General features: G+C 39.3%; 1 long non-coding RNA gene across 1 annotated transcript; it reads left to right on the top strand.

The window, feature by feature from the left end:
- Positions 1-2,929: 2,929 nt before the first annotated feature.
- LOC148791626 (uncharacterized) lies at positions 2,930-5,610 on the top strand. The gene is made up of 3 exons (XR_016075932.1): positions 2,930-3,064; positions 3,209-3,349; positions 4,094-5,610. It is a non-coding gene; the product is annotated as an uncharacterized LOC148791626 (long non-coding RNA).
- Positions 5,611-6,459: the final 849 nt, after the last annotated feature.

Raw genomic sequence — 6,459 nt, 5'->3', positions numbered from 1 at the left:
GAAATTCCAAAACCCAGTCCCCAGTCCCCATCACTGCTAGGTACAGTCTTTTGAAAAGGTTACTGATAGCCCTCTATTCCTCAAAATGATGGTCTAACTTCTAAGCATTCAAAGCTCAAATAAAAATAGAAATTTTGGGGGTTCCAATTCGATAACCACTCTGATATTTCTTTCATTTAGGCTTGGGCCCTCAACAACATCACCATTAATTACTTGACCCACAATTCCCTTTTTTTGTAGCCTTTCATCAGTTTCTAGTTGTATGTAATTGACTCTAGTTAACTACTTAAGATGACCTAATTAATTAAAAAGTTAGATTTCCAATTCCAATCCAATCTTCTCATGACAAAACTGAAAAAGAAAAGAGTAGGAGTGACAAACCCAGCTGTGTTTCTCTTCACTACAAAAGATGAAATATGTAATCAATTCTGTCTTCAGTAGTTTTCATTTTGCCATAAAACATATAAGCCAATGTGTATATGTATATATATATATATATATAACAAGAAGAAAAATACAATACAACAGGGATATAGAATATGGTACATTATTGGGACTCTTTACAATGACTTCACCATTGAAATCAGCCACAAGTCACTCAGAAGAAGAATCAGCAATGTTTCCATTCATATTCGAACTCAAATGACCTTCACATGAAATGATTATTACTTTCATGGTTTCCCTATGCCCTTATTAATCCTGGAATTTCCTCTCTTAACTAAAGAATTATCTACCAAGCATTTCTGCACACCACATGCAATGATTATTTCATTTACATGTGATGATTATTTCTTGCATGGATCTGCCCCAAAGAATGCATCCTTTAGCCTTGAAAAAACTCTGAGATATGTACCAACTACTTCTAGATCCCCTCAATAGCTTGCAAATGTTAGTGCTATTTTCCTTCAATGCGGAGTCTCCCCACATTACTTTAAAGCTTTTACCGCTGGTAACATCACCTGCATTACTCTGATTTGTTCATTTTATTTGACCTGAGTCATTCTCCTTGTTACATTACATTTAAACTAAACTTACTCTCCTTATCTCCTGAACTGCTGCTACCTTTACCAAATCTGATTGAAGCTTCACCTTTCTGTTCTGTAGAGTTAAAATCTAACTGACCTTCCTCTGCAACTGAGATGGACCATCTAACCAGTAGGGCTGCAACTTGGGTGGGGTTGAGTTGAGGGTTTGTTAAAATTTGAATGGGCCAGGTGACCAACTTGCACCTCACTAACCAATAACCAATTTTGAGATCAATTGGAACACACATATTTGCTTAATTAGAGTTCAGAATACCAAGAGTTATAGTTATGATCTTTTTGATATTAGGACCAGTTTGAGTGACTGCCCTAAGTTGTTGGACTGATTCAAGATCTGGTTATGCCTTAAATTAGCTGAACCATCATATTGCTTAGTTGAACTGGCCTTCTCAGCTGGTTGGATTGTTTAACTGACATTTTTTTATGAATATTGTTTAACTGACATTATTAACTCACTAATGGTTAAATATTTTACTTAACGTTTTGTTTCTGAGGTAATCCTATATCACCACTTTACCAGGTTTTCTCTGGACAGTTTTGCCTGTCCATCAAGGTTGAACTGATCCACCCATACACCAGGATGGTCACTGGTCAAGGTTATAAACAGTTAAAGAGATCCACTTAAAAATGATTTTTGGCACTTCGTATTCTAGTTTGCTTTTGTTATTGATTATTTTTCTATTTGGTTACAGGAAATGGAAATCATTGAGAAGTATTGGAGGTCTGACTTGGAAAAAATGCAAGTTACATTGGAGACAGACTGTTCTGCTAAATTACCAGTTGATCCAAGTACAACATTTGAAGCTAAAGATGATACAGAAGCTCCAAAGGCTATTATATTGGACAAGCTAGAAAATAAGAGAAAAGAGATGATTGCTATTTCCTTTCTCAGCCTCACTACAGTAACAATATCTCCCTTTTTTTCTTTTTTCCTTATACATGTTCTTAGGAGTTGGTTTTTTTTCCCTTAGAGTTCCATTGAAGAGAGTTCAAGACTTGGAGAAAAAATGGGCAGTGGTTCAGCATAATTCGCTGAGGCAGCCTTCTCCAGGTAATTAGACTACAAAGTTTGACAACATAATTTGTCAAAATGTACCTTATGTATATATTAGATGAGACCAACAGTAAAGTATATATTAGATGAGATTAATATCAAATCATGTCTTCTCTAGGCCCAAAATGTCAATTACCTAAATGAGAACTAGTTTGCATGTTTATGTACAAAAGTTAGAATTAAATATTTCATCTAACTTATTTTATCAAAGTTATCTAACTTTTCAGTTTTTCCTTTTCAAAGCCACATTTAGTAGTGGTTGGAAACTTATAATTTAGAATGGCACTACAAATGATAATTCAAAGTATCTAATTATACTTTCACAATTTTGAATAAATTCCCAATATCCTTGACAAAAGAAGATGAAGATATAGTCAGCATAACACAAAAGAGATGCCTCCACTTTAAAGTCTCTTAAGTAAACCAAGATTCTATGCTTTGCAACATAGGCCTCCTCAGAACATTACAAATTCATAGAAAGAAGGAAAGCGTGAAAGATTTCCATGCCTGATACCCTTCTGAGCCTAATAGAAACTTTATTCAAATTTCATACAGGTGCCTGGGCAACCTAAGAAAGTTGGTCCAGATGGCACTGAGCAACAAGTCATAAATGAAGAAGGCATTTTTAAGAACCTCTTGATGGAATTTACCAGGGAAGAAACAGTTACAGAGAGCTCTATGGAAGACAAAAAATAGCCCAGTGAAGAGGTCACTTTAGTATAAAATTTAAAATTTAATATGACCTTTTCTTTCTTACTTAATCTCTCTAAGTTGTAAACTGAAAGTTTATTTTCTACTTATTTGAGTTTATTTTCTTCTACTATTTTTTGTTAGGTTGAAGTTGCATTTGTTAAGCAGGTAAATGAGGGACCTGAAACAACTAGTGGTGGTAAGAACACAGGAAGCAATAATGGAGGAGAATAACACTGTTAAGGACCATTCTGCTGCCCTTGTAAAGGGGGGCAAGGTAAGCTTGAATATGATATTTGAAGTTAACTGCTAACTATTCTCTAAATTATGTTCTTCACTAATATTAATCATAACATTCAATTTGCATTATCTCTGTTGCTCTTATTCATCTTCACTTATTCAAGTTTCATCTATTATGCAGATGTCTAGGGAACTTGGCATGGATGGTCTTGGAAAGCACTATGAGGAGCAGATTGCAGAGGAAGATAGCACTGTTGAGGACACTTCCAAGGTATCTACTAAAGAAGCAGTTAGAGAAAGTTCTTGGGAAGATGAAATGGAGGTAAGCAAACTAAATGCAGAGGTCAAATTGAAAATAAAATTGAATCTTAATCTGTCTTTATTCTTCCATAGTTCCATTTAGTTTCTGTTTTAACTTTACTTGACATTATCTGGTTAATAGGTTAAAGACAAGCAGTCACAAAGTCATTTGGACATCAAAGGATGATAGTTTTATATTCTTAATGAAAGTTAACCGTTGTTCATGTCTTCAATATCATTGAGATCAACACTCTTTGCATACCAAGTCAAAGACATTGTCTTTCTTATCAAAGTTTTCATTCAAGTGCAAGGATAACGAGTATTGCAAGCTCCAGTTCTATATCCCCCTTTTAGGTTAATCCTCAAGCACATCTCTTTTCAAATGCATCAAACTTTCCTCTATAGTAAATGAAAATAGATCAGAGAGAATAAAGTAGACCAGATGCTTGACATCAGGGAGCCTACCTGTCATCAAAGGATGGTAACAAAACGCTTCCCTAAATGGTTACAACGTCTTCTTCCTCTAGAGCAACAAAACTGATTGTACAAAATCATGATTATCAAACCCAAACACAATACATCCACATGTTTAGAAATGAGATTTTGTTTTTCTCTCTACATTTTATCATTTAGGAATAAAACCTTGATTCCTTACCTAAAAATATGAAATATTCCTTACTAATAAAGCAGACTGAAACTCCTTGCATTACTTGGATTCCTCTCATGAGTACTTAAATTGATGTCATTTGATAATGCTTTCTTGCAGAGCTTCCTGATTAGTGTCTTGTAGCCACGTCACCAAATGGCAGAGAGCAGGAAATCTAGTCAGAATTTGAAAACACTACATGGGGATTTTCTTCCAATTTCATCAGGACTTCCAATTACCTTCCTCAAGTTCTCCCTGCACAAATGATATGCATACTATGACTTGGGGGCCATTTGATAACATCTGAAATGGATTAACTGAATGACTTGTTGCATCACATCAGCAATAACTAAATCATAACATTTTCAGCTGTCTGTTTCTCACAGCAGACAAGTTGACAGACCATTTAAACACAAAATAGGTAAAGATAACATTTTCACATATTAGCTTTCGGTTGTAAATTGAAAAGTTGGTGCAGTTTTTGGCACAGGTGCCCGAATATGATAATTGGAGGGTCATTTGTGAGGGGGATTTCAGATGGGAAAGAAAAAGGGTCTGCATCGGCAATGAAATCCTGCTCAACCCATCACTTCTTTTCCTAGATGAACCAACTTCTGGTCTAGACTCAACTACATGTCTTAGAATAGTTCAAATGCTACACAATATTGCTAAGTTAATAAACCATGGCATTTCTTATTTTCTTTAATTTATAGAACACCCTTCCTTGAAGTTCAGTGTGGGGTTTTGTAGGCTGGAAAAACAGTAGTGATACAATTCATCAGCAACTTTGTGTCATTTTGCAGTGGGGACTGTTAACAGGTGTATTATATGTGCTGTACACAGGCTTAGTACCCGCAGGGGTATTTTCGTAATTCTGTAGACATATTGTTATGTACGGCCAGAATAGTATAAATAGAAAGCTTCACTCGACTGAAGCTAAGTTTTTGGTTGAGACCTTAACTCAGTTGCCTCTTATTCTTCTTCCTCTTCTCCTTTCTTCTTTTCTCCTTCTTTTTTTCTTCTTCTTCTTGGTCTCCTGCTCAACATGGTATCAGAGCAGGTTCGTCCAGGCCTAGAAAACAACTAGCTGAGGTCTCTCTCCACTGCTGCGAAGGAGCTATAGTACTGATGCTTGAAGACAAGGAAGAGGAAGCTTTTATAGTGCTGTGGTTAGTCTCCACTGCCGAGTAGGGCTCTGCTACAAGTATGCTGACTGTTCAACTTCCTAGCACAGAAGAAGGGTTCGGCTACATGTATTTTTGCTGGTAACTGGGTTGCTTCGGCTAAGAGGACTGTAGAAATCCATCCCAGATGTTCGAAGGAAGGCTCTGACCTGAAGGGAAGTTCGAGTTCATGACTGTACTGCCTATTGCTAGTACTGAACCTTTTTTTTTCCCTGTTTATGGCTTCTTGCATGACTGTTAATGTTTCAGAATCTGAGTAGGGACTGTTCCCCTTCCTCCGATTGCATGTTGCCCTAGTCTGCTCTCTAAGGGGCTGTTGATGAACCCTAGAACTTGAGTGACTGTTCGGCTACCCTGGAAAGTGGATATCTGTTATGGACACACTGCCCGGCAGTGCACTGCGGCGCAGTCATAGGTAGCAGCACGCACGGCGGGCCGCCCAGCAGCACGCACCGCCCGGCAGCGCACCGCACGCACCGCCTGGCAGCGCGCAGCATGCACCGCCCGGCAACGTGCAGCACGCACCGCCTGACAACGCGCAGCACGCACCGCCCGGCAGCGCGTAGCACGCACCGCCCGGCAGCGCGTAGCACGTACTGCCCGTCAGCGTGCAGCACGCACCGCCCGGCAGCGTGCAACACGCACCGCACGGCAACAGCACGCTCTGCACGACAGTAGCACGCTCCTCACGACAGCAGCACTGCGAGACGCGCGCACCACCCAATAGCAGCAGTAGGGCAGGGCCCACATGACAGCTCATCAGGGTGGGCCCACACTTGTCTTACCACATCAGCTCTGCCTGCCAACTCGCCGCCAGCTACACCATTCCTTATCCCTTATCCCTTATCTCTTATCTTATCTTATCCTTATCTTATCTTAAAAGTGTGTTACTATTAGGAGTAGGTAATTAGGAGTTTGAGTTTGAGTTGGATTACCCTAGCCTAGCCGAATCCAACAAGGAATCCCCTTCTGTAATCTCCTATTTAAGGAGCTACGAGTTGAAATAAAGCATTCGGTTTTCTAGTCAAGAAAAGAGTGAGGAGAGTTCGGGTGGTCTCTTGGACAAATCACCCATTCGGAGAGTTAGGGTGGTCTCTTGGACAAATCACCCATTCAGTTTCCGCAATAGGGTCTGCACGCAAGGGAAGGCGCAAGGGAAAGTAGGGCTTTCTCACTATGGACTGACCCGTGACGAGATCCTACGCTCGGGCCCATAACATTTGGTATCAGAGCCAAACGTCACGGGCGATATGGAGCAGCTATCATTCAAGGTCGACGAACTGGGACATAGGCTAGCAGAAA

Source organism: Nelumbo nucifera, chromosome 5, assembly GCF_055504915.1.
Source record: "Nelumbo nucifera cultivar China Antique chromosome 5, China Antique-T2T, whole genome shotgun sequence".
Lineage (NCBI taxonomy): Eukaryota > Viridiplantae > Streptophyta > Magnoliopsida > Proteales > Nelumbonaceae > Nelumbo > Nelumbo nucifera.
The sequence above is the reverse complement of the archived record's forward strand: the minus strand, read 5'-3'. Positions and strand labels throughout refer to the sequence as shown.